This window comes from Pan paniscus, chromosome Y, assembly GCF_029289425.2.
Source record: "Pan paniscus chromosome Y, NHGRI_mPanPan1-v2.0_pri, whole genome shotgun sequence".
NCBI lineage: Eukaryota > Metazoa > Chordata > Mammalia > Primates > Hominidae > Pan > Pan paniscus.
Genome location: NC_073273.2, coordinates 31,722,760 through 31,737,155, shown reverse-complemented (window position 1 = coordinate 31,737,155; position 14,396 = coordinate 31,722,760). Strand labels below are relative to the sequence as shown.

Genomic DNA, 14,396 nt, shown 5'->3' with positions numbered 1-14,396 from the left:
CAGCACTTATTTTATTTTATTTTTGGACAGAGTTTCACTCTTGTTGCCCACGCTGGGGTGTAACAGCACCGTCATGGCTCACCGCAACCTCCTCCTGCCGTGTTCAAGCAATTCTCCTGCTTCAGTCTCCTGAGTAGCTGGGATTACAGGCATGTGCTACCACACCCGGCTGATTTTGTATTGTTAGTAGAGACGGCATTTCTCTATGTGGGTCATGCGGGTCTCAAACTGGCAACCTCAGGTGATCTGCCCACCTTGGCCTCCCAAAGGGCTGGGATGACAGGAGTGAACAATTGCACCCGCCCGGCTACGTTTTTTTTTTTTTTTAATTTTCAATTTTAATCTATTCATTTTTCTTATTATTTTTTGAGATGGAGTCTCGCTCTCTTGCCCAGACTGGAGTGCAGTGGCGTGATGTCGGCTCACTGCAAGCTCTGCCTCCTGGGTTCATGCCATTCTCCTGTCTCAGCCTCCCAAGAAGCTGGGACTACAGGCGCCCGCCACCACACCTGGCTAATTTTTTGTATTTTGAGTAGAGACGGGGTTCTTGTGGTAGCCAGGATGGTCTCTATCTCTTGACCTCCGTGATCCGCCTGCCTCGGCCTCCCAAAGTGCTGGCATTACAGGCGTGAGCCACCGCGACCGGCCTATTTATCTATTTATTAACTTGTGTCCAGGTTAGGAAACCAGGTAGTTTTTGTATTTTTTTAGAGACAAAATACAAGGTTTCACCATGTTGCCAGGGCTCCGGATCGAGGGATCCACCTTCCCTTGCTCCCAAAGGGCGGGGATGACAGGCGTGAGCCTACCGCGCCCGGCTCCCCCTTCCCACCTCCAGCTTATCCCTCAGGTGCCTGAGGCCCAGCGGTGGTGTGTGGTTCCCACCCCCAGCGCCCCGTCCTCCAGTCACCGCCGCGGTGTCTGCAAGTGGGTCCTAAGGGAGCTCGTTGGTGTGGGGGTTGAGGCGGTAGAGGGAGACGTGCCCCTCCCATGCAGGGAAGGGCTCCGCCTGGTCTGGCAAACTCAGGTCCAGTGCTCCCCTCTGGTGGGTGCGCGCCGGCTGTGTGAACGATCGCGGTGGGCTTGGGCAGGCGACGCGTGCGCCGGCCGGCCGCCGAGGGGCTACCGTTCTGCCTCCGACAGGTTGTGTGTGGGTTTACTTGGAGGTGCTTTGCCTGGGAGAAAGGAGGCGGGTGGACGGGGGGCTGGGGGGCCCTTGCGGGATTGCGCGCACGCGCATTGGCCAGGACCCCCGCCCAGACCGCGAAGGCTGAAGGTTCCCACACGCAGAATTTACCTGGTATGCAGGCCCCCTCCCTTCCCCAGGCGTCCCTGAGCACCTCTGCGGGCCTGACGAGGGGCGACTGGGGGTAGGGAGTGTGACCCACCCTCAGTGAGAAAGCCTTCTGTAGCGATCTGAGAGGTGTGCATTTGGGGTACGGGATCCCCCGGCCTGCCGCCTCTCTCTGCGTTATGGTAGCGCTGCCATAGCGACTGGCTTGCAGAGAACCCTCCTCGGCTTCCCCCTCGACGGGGTGAGGGGGGGAGATGGAGGGTTCCACCGGCTTCCGCGGTGGGGACCGAGGGCGGCTCGTCGCCTACTGTGTAGCCCCCACCTCCCCCTTTCCAGACGGGGGAGGATCCCGCCGGTCGGTGCCGGCGTCCTAGCGGTTGGGAGGCTGCGCAAGCGGTGGCTGTGCCTGGCATTCCGTCCGGCGCATGACCCGCTCCACTGTGAGCCGGCTCTCCGCCCGCTCCCCTGGGGAGCAGCGACCAGTGCGGATGACCGTGTTTGCGTGGTACGGGGTTGGGCCACCCGGCCCTAGGAAGCATCCCAAGTGGGGGCCACGCCGGTCTCCCGGAGCTTGACCGGATCGGAGGATGGACGAGAAATGAGCAACGTGGCCCTGGCGTTGGGTTTGTGGCTGAGGTCGCTTTGGGGTCCCGATGGCGGGAACCAGGGCTCGTGAGGCGGGTCTCGGTGGGTGCCGAGGGCCATCTGGCGTCCTAGGCGGAGTGCCGAGGGACCTCCCTCGTGTCTGTGGCGGTGGGATCCCATGGCCGCGTTTTCCTGGTGGCCCGGCCATGCCTGAGGTTTCTCCCCGAGCCGCCCCTCTGTGGGCTCCCGGGTGACCTTGCCCTCGCGGTCCCTGGTCTTTCCTGTCTGTGCCCCCCACCCCACCTGCGGATCCTCTCTCCCTGAGCGGCTCACCCGCTTAGGCTGTGGTTGCCCCGTCTGGGACCAAACCCGGCTCCGCCTTGTGGGGCGCTGCCGGGGGCCACTGGTTGGCCCTTTGTTCGTGTCCCCGGGTGCGCGCCTTCGGGACCAGGTCGGCGGCTCCCCGCGTGGGTCTGGTGGGCGCCCGGAGGGTTTGGAGTCGGCCTGCGCCGCGTGCAGGAAAGAGGGTTCCGGGGGCTGGCCGTGACGGCGGCGGCGATGGGGGAGCCGCGGGCCCGCCGAAGGCCAGTCGACCGCTCCTGGTACCGCGCAGGGTCGCCTTCGTGCTCGGAGGCCGCTGGTGGTGAGACCCTGGGCACTACAGTCCGCCTCTGGTTCGCTGCCCAAACATCGGGGCCGCCCCGTGCCCGCCGTGCACGAGCGGCTGCTGGTCCCTCACAGCTGCCACGCACGGGTTGGGCGGTCTGCCTCCTCGCACGTTGGTGCGAAGGGTTGGGAGTGGTGAGCAGGTCGGGGATGTGTCATGTGGGTGTATGGGATGTCCGGTTCGCCGCGCCACCGCCCCCCTCCCACCGCCCCGCCTTGCTTCCCTCCCTCCCACATACCCCGTTGCCTGCCCTGCCATGCCCATCCTCATGACCTGGACTCCGGGCTCATCCTCCTGAGGCCCGGAGGCCGCTTTCTACTTACATGGTTGATCCTACCAGCACCATATGCTTGTCTCAAAGATTAAGCCATACATGTCTAAGTAGGCAGGGCCGGTCCGTGAAACTGTGAATGGCTCATTAAATCAGTTATGGTTCTTTTGGTCACTCGCTCCTCTCCTAATTGGAAAACTGTGGTAATTCTAAAGCTAATACATGCCAAAGGGCGCTGACCTCCTTCGTGGGGAAGATGCGTGTATTTATCAGATCAAAACCAACCCAGTCAGCCCCTCTCCAGCCCCGGCCGGAGGGTCAGGTGCCACCAGCTTTTGTGACTCTAGATAACCTCAGGCCAATGGCATGCCCCCAGTGGCAGCGACGACCCATTCGAAAATCTGCCTTATCAACTTTCGATGGTAGTTGCTGTGCCTACCACGGTGACCATGGGTGATGGGGAATCAGAGTTCGACTCTGAAGAGGGAGCCTGAGAAACAGCTACCACATTCAAGGAAGGCAGCAGGTGCAAAAATTACCCACTCCCGACCCGGGGAGGTAGTGACGAAAAATAACAATACAGGACTCTTTCGAGGCCCTGTAATTGAAATGAGTCTACTTTAAATCCTTTAGGAGGATCCATTGGAGGGCAAGTCTGGAGCCAGCAGCCACAGTAATTCCAGCTCCAATAGCATATATTAAAGTTGTTTAAAAGCCCGTAGTTAGATCTTGGGAGTGGGCGGGCAGGCTAGCCATGGCCCGTCCCCGCCCCTTGCCTCTCAGCACCCCCTCGATGCTCTTAGCTGAGTGTCCCGTGGCCCAAAGCGTTTACTTTGAAAAAGTTAGAGTGTTCAAAGCAGGCCCGAGCCACCTAGATATCTCAGCTAGGAAAGATGGAATAGAACCTCGGTTCTTTTTTGTTGGTTTTCAGGACTGAGGCCATGATTAAGAGGGACGGCTGGGGGCATTCGTATTGTGCCACTAGAGGTGAAATTCTTGGACTGGTGCAGTTCTGACAAGAGCTAAAGCATTTGCCAAGAATGTTTTCATTAACCAAGAACGAAAGTCGGAGTTCCAAAGACGATCAGATACCGTCGTAGTTCCGACCATAAACAATGCCGACTGGTGATGCCGCGGCGTTATTTCCATGACCCGCTGGGCAGCTTCCCAGAAACCAAAGTCTTTGGATTTTTGGGTTCCCAGGTGAGTATGGTTGCAAAGCTGAAACTTAAAGGAATTGGTGGAAGGGCACCACAAGGAGTGGAGCCTGCAGCTTAATTTGACTCAACATGGGAAACCTCACCCGGCCTGGACATGGACAGGATTGACAGATTGATAGGTCTTTCTTGATTCCATGGGTGGTGGTGCATGGCCTTAGTTGGTGGAGTGATTTGTCTGGTTAATTCTGATAATGAAGGAGACTCTGGCATGCTAACTAGTTACACGACCCCCAAGCGGTCAGCATCCCCCAACTTCTTAGAGGGATAAGTGGCATTTAGCCACCCGAGATTGAGAAATAACAGGTCTGTGATGCCCTTAGATGTCCGGGGCTGCACGCGTGCTGCACTGACTGGCTCAGCGTGTGCCTACCGTATGTGGCAGACGCGGGTAACCTGTTGAACACCATTGGTGATGGTGATCGGGGATTGCAATTATTCCCCATGAATGACGAATTCCCAGTAAGTGCAGGTCATAGACTTGCGTGAAGTCCCTACCCTTTGTACACACTGCCAGTCACTACTACTGATTGGATGGTTCAGTGAGGCCCTTGGATCGGCCCCGCCAGGTCAGCCCACTGCCCTGGTGGAGCACTGAGAAGACAGTCGAACTTGACTATCTAGAGGAAGTAAAAGTCATAACAAAATTTCCATAGTTGAACATGTCGAGGGATCATTAACGGAGAAGAGCAAAGCTGCAGAGGCGCCACTGCGTCCTTCCTTCTTGGCTGACTGTGTTCCCCATGTGGCATGTGTGCTGGCGGGGTTGTGCCATTTGTTTGTTGCATGGCCCTGCCTGCCCCGAGAGCCGGAGAACTCGGGAGGGAGAGAGAGGGTAGACAGAGACACACGTGCTGGGATGAAACTGTGTGTGCGTGTCGGGGGGCAGGCTGGATGGCTCACCGGCCTGGTGAGCAGCGGGGAACTGTCCCCTGCCGTGGCCCCCACGTGTGTGTCGGCGGGCGCGGGGGTGGTTCTCGGCATCACGACGAGTTGTGGGTCTCTGTGTCCTCCCTGCCGGGGCTGTCATCCCTCCCTGTCCTGCCGGCTCAGCCCCATCCCACCTGCTCCCGTTGGGGCCGGCCGGGTTCACATCGCTGCCACTGCCACCATCATTGCCTCTGCCACACCGCGCCACCTGGCCCGGCCTGGCCCACTGGCTCTCCCCAGCCTTCCCACTAGGGCTTCTTGAGGGTAGGGGGCTGGACGCCAGCCCTCCACTCCTCGTCCGCCTCCACCATCCAGGTACCCAGCACTTTCTAGTGCGGAGGTTTAAGGACCCCTTGTGGGGGTCACCTGTCCACCCGTGGGTTGGGTGCTGTGGGCCCACGGGGGAGTCCGTTTGGGAGGGGTCTGCCCCTCCCTCACCTCCACTGCTGACTCCGTCTCCCCAGCTGCCGGGGCCGTGCTGCACTTGCGTGTCACTGCTGATGCCGGTGGGGGCTGTACCCAGTGGCCATCGTGCTGTCGCATGTGTGCCACGCATGTGGCGTATGCCCTGTGCTGTGGGGGCAGGAACCCCCGGGAGCCTGTGGGGTGGTGGCAGCATTTGTCCCTCTCACTCCCGTGGACGGCACCACCTCCCCGTGTTGTGAAACCTTCCAACCCCTCTCTGGAGTCTCGTCCCATTGCTGTCTGACTGGCCGGCCTGAGGTAACCCCTCTGGGGGACGTGCTGTGCCAGGAGGGCCTCCCATTGTTGGGAGCGCCCTTGCCAAATCGACCTTGTATGACTTTTAGCGGTGGATCACTTGGCTCCTGCGTTGATGAAGAATGCAGCTAGCTGTGAGAATTAATGTGAATTGCAGGACACATTGATCATCGACACTTCGAACGCACTTGCGGCCCGGGTTCCTCCCAGGGCTATGCCTGTCTGAGCTTTGCTTGCCAATCATTAGCCCCTGGGGGTGCCTCCGGGCTCCTTGGGGTGCACAGCTGGGGGTTCCATGGCAGGGCCCGTGGGGACCTCCATCCCCCCAAGTGCAGACCCGGCGACATCTGCCCTCCTCTCCTGCCATGCCTGCCCCTTCCCCCCCACCCCCACTGCAGGCCCTGTGTGGTCACGCGTTGGGTGGCGTGGGGGAAGAGGGGCTCCTGGCTGTGAGGAAGAGAGAGAGGTTGGAGCCATCACCTGCAAAAACACAGAGGGAAGAGAGCCCGCTGGTGTTGAGTTCCTGTGGCCACCACCGCGGTCCTGTTTCTTCCCTCAGGGGCTCCCTCGTGCCTCACACAGCTCGTGGTGCAGGGTTTGTTGGTGCTGGTGGGATGGATGGTCCTGTGCGATCATTGTCGTTGCGCATCATCGGTGGTGGAGGCTTGTTGGGCAGGGAGGATGGCAAGTAGGAAGGGTCCACTGGGGAGAGGGTGGGGGAGCATGTCCCAGTTGCCTTAATTTGCTGCCCACCCCTGGTGGCAGCCCGGCGACCGGCCGACCGCCGCTCCAGCGCCCCTCCTCCCCATCACCCCTCCCAGGCACCATCCTCTTCTCCTGCCTGCCCCCCACCTGCCTGGCTTGTGACGTGGTGTGTCCGGGGCCAGAAGCCCACCAAGCGGCCCATCTGGCAGCGCTCATGGCCATGGTCCTGGGGTTCATTTGCCCCTGGTGGTGATCCCCTGGATGCTACAGTGTCATACGCCATCAGGTGCCCACCTCCTGCTCTTGGCTGCGCGGTGCCTGGCACCCCGTCCAGAGCTTTGATGTCAGGGCGGGTTGGTGCTGCCACATCCTCGGACCTGTCCCCCACCTACATTTAGTACGTAGGCAATCCCATGTAACTTATCAAAGCTAGCAAGTCCCTAGACTTGGTGCAGCCACTGTAGGGTTGGCCTCCCAGTAGCATCATTAACATCAATTGTAATTGGTAGGCAATCACGTAGTTTCACATTTCATTACCTGAGTTATACAAATGTGTAAAAAAATACAGTTTTAATAAAAGGGAGTAAAGGATAATAAGAGTAATATTCACAATCTCTAGTTGGAAGACGTAGTGTTTTCTCACAAATGATGCATTCCTGGAGCAAGGTCATTTTGTGTTTGGTTTGTTAAATATCTATTTCCATTTTGACAAACCACTGGAAAATCCCAGCTTCACAAGAACTCTCCATGAGAACGATCACACAAAAGAACACCCATAACACAAAATCAAAACAAGGGTGGTCCAGGATTCACATTAAAGACTCATTACCAAATTTTCTTAGAAGAGGTAAAGAACACAAAGTTACTTTTATGTGACGGAAAACAGAGAGAAAGAGTAAATAGAAAAATAAATGTTATGCAACAACAGTGAAAACCAAGCTATGGAAAAAAATGAATGGAATTGTTTTGTTTGGTATTGATTTCCTATCCTGATATCAGAAAGTACAGGAAAGAACAAAGCAAATTTTTTTGAGACAAATAGAACATAAAACAGATGAATGTTAAAGACTATTTTACAGTGCTAACAAAACTATCTGTGACTTGTTTTTTCCCTTTAAAAATTCGAGTTTGCACAATTACATTTATATAAATTATTGAAATAAAATTGTAAAGATGGAGAACAGACTATGGGGTTGCCAAGGGGAAGGGGTGGAGGAAAACGTGTCAGAGTGTCAGCAAAGATTGCAAGTTGGAGCCTTGTGGTGAGGCTACGGTTCTGTATCTTGACTGTGGAAGTGGTAGTTACAGAGATCTACACCACATAAAAATGCACAGAACACACGCACACACATACACACATACAAAAATGAATGCATACAAAACGGTTGCGATCTGAGTAAGCTTTCTGAATTGTACCTATGTCAGTTTCCAGGTTTTGATAATGCTCTATGGCTACGCGAGATGCCACCACTGGAATTAGTGAAGAGTACCTAAGACATCCCTGGACATTTTACAACTTCCTGTGAATCTATAATTATTTCAAAAGAAACTTGAAAGTCATAGCAGACTTTCACTTCAAAGAGGAAAAAAACTGAAGATTAATGGAATTGTTGAAGAACATCAAATACTCAATAATCTGTATGAGAGCTGTATTCTGTCCATTCACAGCACAGCTGTCATTTAGCCTTTTCCTGACGTGCCCTGGAGGACTTGAGCTCCTCTTGGATTGCCAAGGCCAATAGTGTTTATTTGTTACTAAATTTGTACTGGACTACTAAAAAATGAAAAGTGATTGAATGATCATTTATAATAACAACAAGTAATTTTACTTATAAAGAGACAATAATGGTAACAGATTTAAATCTTTAGGGTAAAGAATAGGATCTTTGTAAGACAATATTGGCAAAATTTAAAAAGAAAATTAAGGAATCAGAAACATAAGTAGTTCAGTATTGTGAAAAAAATTCTTGATCTGAGAAGCAAAAGAACAGTATTTCTGTTTTGCGTTTCTCTCCAAACCTGATGAATCACCTTAGGTGTGTTTTGCTTCTGCGCCAAAGCTGCTGAATCACCTTAGACAATGCATGCCCTTTCCTTGAATATGTTTTCTTTTCTGCAAAATAAAGTGAGATAGATCATCTCCAAGGTCCCCCAAATATTCACATTTTCACCTCCACATGAACTTCAGTTGAATTCCTAATTTCAGTGTGGATAATACATGTGTGCTGCACCACAAGCAGTATGTCTAAACTCTCATGTTGGTCCTAAAAACTAATTATGAACAGTTTGGAAATTCTGTTGTTGTAGAATCTGCAAAGGGATATTTGTGAGTGCTTTGAGGCCATGGTGAAAAAGAAATACCTTCACATAAAAACTCTAAAGAAGGTTTTGGAGGAACTGCTTTGTGATGTCTGCATTCATCTCACAGAGTTAAACGTTTCATTCCTTTGATAAGTCTGGAAACTCAGTTCTTGTACAATCTGCAAAGTGATGTTTGTGAGTGCTTTGAGGTCTATGGTGAAAAAGGAAATATCTTCACATAAAAACTAGACAGAAGCTTTCTGAAAAACTACTTTGTGACATGTGCATTCATCTCACAGAGTTAAACCATTCTTTTGATTGAAAAGCTTGGAAATGGTGTTCTTGCAGAATCTGCAGAGGGATATTTGTGAGTGCTTTGAGGCCTATGGTGAAAAATGAAATATCTTCACATAAAAACCAGAAAGAAGGCTTATGAGAAACTGCTTTGTGATGTGTGCATTCATCTCACAGAGGTAAAGGTTTATTTTCATTGAGCAGATTGGAAACTCTGTTCTTGTAGGATCCACAAAGGGATATTTGTGAGCAGTTTGAGGCCTATCGTGAAAAAGGAAATATCATCCCATGAAATCTTGACAGAAGTTTCTGAGAAACTTCCTGGTTATGTGTGCATTCATCTCACAGAGTTGAAATATTCTTTGGATTGGGCAGTTTGGAAACAGTATTTTTGTAGAATTGTCAAAGAGATATTTGTGAGCACTTGGAAGCCAATGGTGAAAAAGGAAATATCTTCACATAAAAACTAGACAGAAGCTTTCTGAGAAACTGTTTTGTGATGTGTGCATTCATCTCAGAGTTGAACCATTCTTTTGATTGAGTAGTTTGGTAACAGTCTTTTTGTAGAATCTGAAAAGGGATATTTGTGAGTGCTTTGAAGCCTATGGTGAAAAAGGAAATATCTTCACATAAAAAACTAGAAAGAAGGTTTTTGAGAAACTACTTTGTGATGTGTGAATGAATCTCACAGAGTTGAACCTTTCTATTGATTGAGCATTTTGGAAACAATCTTTTTGAAGAATCTGCAAAGGGATATTTGGGAACACTTTGAGGCCTATGGTGAAAACGTAAATATCTTCACATGAAAACTAGACAGAAGCTTTCTGAGACACATCTGTGTGATGTGTGCACTCATCTCACAGAGTTGAACCATTCCTTTGAGCAGTTCACAAAGAGTCTTTTTGTAGAATATGCAAGGGGATATTTGTGAGTGCTTTGAGGCCTATGGTGAAAAAGAAAATATCTTCACATAAAAACTAGACAGAAGGTTTCTGAGAAACTGCTCTACAATGTGTGCATTCATCTCACAGAGGTAAACATTTCTTTTCACGTAGCAGATGGGAAACTCTTTTCTTGTAGAATCTGCAAAGGGATATTTGTGAGAAGTTTGAGGCTTATGGTGAAAAAGGAAATATCATCGCATAAAAACGTGACAGAATTTTCTGAGAAAATTCCTAGCTATGTGTGCATTCACCTCAGAGAGTTGAATGATTCTTTTGATTAAGAAGTTTGGAAAGAGTATTTTTGTAGAATCAGCAAAGGGATATTTTTCAGCTCTCTGAGCCTTATGGTGAAAAAGGAAATATCTTCAATAAAAACTATAAGAATGTTTCTGAGAAGCTGTTTTGCAAGGTGTGCATTCAACTCACAGAGATAAAACTTTCTATTCTTTGATGAGTCTGGAAACTCTATTCTTGTACAATCTGCAATGGGATATTTGTGAGAAGCTTGAGGCCTATGGTGAAAAAGGAAATATCTTCACATAAAAACTAGACAGAAGATTTCAGAGAAACGTCTTTGTGATATGTGCATTCATCTCACAGAGTTGAATCATTCTTTTGAATGAGAAGTTTGGAAACAGTCTTTTCAGAGAATCTGCAAAGGCATATTTTGAGCATGTTGATAGGTATGGTGAAAAGGGAAATATCTTTACATAAAAACTGGACAGAAGCTTTCTGAGAAACTTATTTGTGATGTGTGCATTCATTTTACGGTGTTGAACCTTTCTTTTGATTGAGCAGTTTGGAAAGAGTCCTTTTCTATAATTTTCTAGAATCTGCAGAGGGATATATGTGAGCCCTTTATGGCCTAAGTTGAAATAGGAAATATATTCACATAGAAACTAGACAGAAGCATTCTGAGAAACTGCTTTGTGAAGTGTGCTTTCATCTCACAGAGTTGAACCTCCCTTTTGATTGAAGAGTCTGGAAACAGTCTTTCTGTGGAATATGCAAATGGATATTTGGAGTGCTTTGAGGCCTATGGTGAAAAAGGAAATATCCTCACATAAAAACTAGACAGAAGAATTCTGAGAAACTTCTTTGTGATGTATGCATTCATCTCACAGAGTTGAACCTTTCTTCTGATTGAGGAGTTTCAAAACAGTCCTTTTGTAGAATCTGCAAGGGGATATTTGTGAGCCCATTGAGGCCTACGGTGAAATAGGAAATATCTTCACATAAAAACTAGTCAGAAGATTTCTGAGAAACTTCTTTGTGATGTGTGCTTTCAACCCACAGAGTTGAGCCTTTCTTTTGATTGAGCAGTTTGGAAACACACTTTTTGTAAAATCTGCAAATGGATATTTGAAGCACTTTGAGGACAATGGTGAAAAAGGAAATATCTTCATATAAAAACTAGAAAGCAACATTCTATGAAACTTCTTTGTGATGTGTTCTTTCATTTCACAGAGTTGAACCTTTCTATTCATTGAGGAGATCAGAAACCATCTTTTTGTAGATTCTGCATATGGATATTTGGAGCAGTTTGAAGACTTGCTGAGAAAGGAAATATCTTCACATAAAAACTAGACAGAAGCATTCTGAGAAACTTCTTGGTGACATGTGCATTTACCACAAAGAGTTGAACCTTTCTTTTGATTGAACAGCTTGGAAACAATCTTTATATAGTATCTCCAGGGGATGTTTGAGAGTGGTTTGAGGCTTATGGTGAAAAAGGAAATATATTCACATAAAAACTAGACTGAAGCTTTCTGAGAAACTTCTTTGTGATGTATGAATTCATCTCACAGTGTTGAATCTTTCGTTGGACTGAGCAGTTTGGAAAAAATCCTTTTGTAGAATCTGCAAAGGTATATTTCTGAGCCCATTGAGGCCTATGGTGAAATATGAAATATCTTCCCATAAAAACTAGACTGAAGGTTTCTAAGAAACTCCTTTGTGATCTGTGCTTCCATCTCACAGAGTTGAACCTCTCTTTGGATTGAGCAGTTTGGAAATACTCTTTTTGTAGAATCTGCAAATGGATATTTGGAGCACTTTGAGGCCCATGGTAAAAAAGGAAATATCTTCACATAAAAACTAAATGGAAGCTTTCTGAGAAACTTTTTTGTGATGTGCACATTCATCTCACAGAGTTGAACAGTTCTTTTGATTGAGCAGTTAGAAATAGACTTTTCATAGAATCCACAAATGTATATTTGAAGCAGTTTTAGGTCTATGGTGAAAAAGGAAACTTCTTCACATAAAAACTAGACAGAAGCATTCTGAGAAACTTCTTTGTGATGAGAGCTTTCATCTCAGAGAGTTTAACCTTTCTTTTCATTGAGCAGTTTGGAAACAGTCTTTTTGTAGAATCTGCAAAGGGAATATTTGTGAGCCGTTTGAGGCATGTGGTGAAACAGTAAATGCCTTCACATAAAAACTAGATAGATGTATTTTGAGAAACCTCTTGGATGTTTGAATTCATCTCACAGAGTTGAACCTTTCTTTTCATTGAACAGTTTGGAAACAGTCTTTTTGTACAATCTGCAAAGGGATATTTCTGAGCCATTTGAGGCTTATGGTGAAAAAGAAATATCTTCCCACAAAAACTAGACAGAAGCATTCTTAGAAACTACTTTGTGATGTGTCCATTCATCTCACGGAGTTGAAACTTTCTTTTGATTGAGCAGTTTGGTAACAGCATTTTTGTAGCATCTGCAAAGATATATTTGTGAGCCCTTTATGGCCTATGGTGAAATAGGAAATATCTTCATATAAAAACTAAACAGTAGCTTTCTGAGAAACTTCTCTGTGATTTATGCTTTCGTCTCACAGAGTTGAACATTTCCTTCAATTAAGCAGGTTGGAAGCAGTGTTTTGTACAATCTGCAAATGGATATTTGCAGCCCTTTGAGGCCTATGGTGAAAAGGGAAATATCTTCACATAAAAATTAGATGGAAGCATTCTGAGAAACTTCTTGGTGATGTTTGCATTCATCTCACACAGTTGAACATTTCTTTGATTGAAGATTTGGAAAAAGTCTTCTTGTAAAATCTACAAAGGGATAATTGTGAAGCCTTTGAGGCCAATGGTGAAGTAGGAAATATCTTCATATAAAAACTACACAGAAACATTCTGAGAAACATTTTGTGATGGGTGCATTCATCTCACAGAGTTGAAGCTTTCTTTTGCTAGAGCAGTTTGGAAACAGTCCTTTGTAGAATCCCCAAAGGGACAATTCTGAGCCATTGAGGCCTTTGGTGATATAGGAAATATCTTCACATAAAAGCTAGACAGAAGCTTTCTGAGAAACTACTTTTAAATAAGTGCTTTCATCTTAAGGAGTTGAGCATTTCTTTTGACTGAGCAGTTTGGAAATACTCTTTTTGCAGAATCTGCAAATGGATAATTGAAGCGCTTTGAGGCCTATGGTGAAAAAGGAAATATCTTCACATAAAAACTAAACAGAAGCTTTCTGATAAACTACTTTGTAATGCATGCATTCATCTCACAGTGTTGAAACTTTCTTTGGATTGAGCAGTTTGTAAATGTCTTTTTGTAGAATCTGCAAATGGATATCTGTAGTGCTTTGAGGCCTATGGTGAAAAAGGAAATATTTTCACAGAAAACCAGACAGAAGCATTCTGAGAAACTTCCTTATGATGTGTTCTTTCTTCTCACAGAGTAGAAGCTTTCTTTTGATTGAGCAGATTGGAAAGTCTTTTTGTACTGTCTGCAGAGGGATATATCAGAGTGTTTTCAGGCCCATGGAGATAAATAAATATCTTCACACAAAAACTAGACAGAAGCATTCTGAAAAACTTCTTCATAATGTGTGCATTCATCACACGTATTTGAACCTTTCTTCTGATTAAGCAGTTTGGAAACGGTCCTTTTGTAGAACCTCAATAGCGCAAAGAGCCTTCTGAAACTTCCCATTCTGAGGCTTCAGGGGTTTCAGAGGCTCCATGATGAAGTTTATGTTCAGGTGTTCGAAGCAACCTTGTGAGAAATTACTGGAGTTTTAAAGTTACCTATGAAGCAATCCTCCATGAGAAGAAACTGGGCGTGGTGGCTAATGAGAGAGAGACAGGACCTTTATTTTTTATGGAAAAAACAGCTGTCTCTGATATCTAGGGCAACCTGGTCTTTGACAGGGAGAAGACTAAAGAAATCAACTTGGTGATATGAAGAGTTCTCTCAACTCCTTAAATTTAAGGAGTCTACATACACTAGCTAGTAATCAACATAAGCATGGGACCAGAAATCAGTGAATCTAGCATTGAAAGAGTAAAGGCCTCCAGTGAGTGGAAGTACTATATATATATATATGTGTGTATATATATATATATATATATATTATATATATATATAAAATATATGTATATGTATGTGTGTATATATATACACACATACATATACATATATGTATATGTATATATAGACACATATATACATATGTGAATC

General features: G+C 47.2%; 1 non-coding gene across 1 annotated transcript; it reads left to right on the top strand.

Annotated features, from left to right (window-relative positions):
- Positions 1–5,764: 5,764 nt before the first annotated feature.
- On the top strand, positions 5,765–5,916 carry LOC129395796 (5.8S ribosomal RNA). The gene has a single exon (XR_008623009.1). It is a non-coding gene; the product is annotated as a 5.8S ribosomal RNA (ribosomal RNA).
- Positions 5,917–14,396: the final 8,480 nt, after the last annotated feature.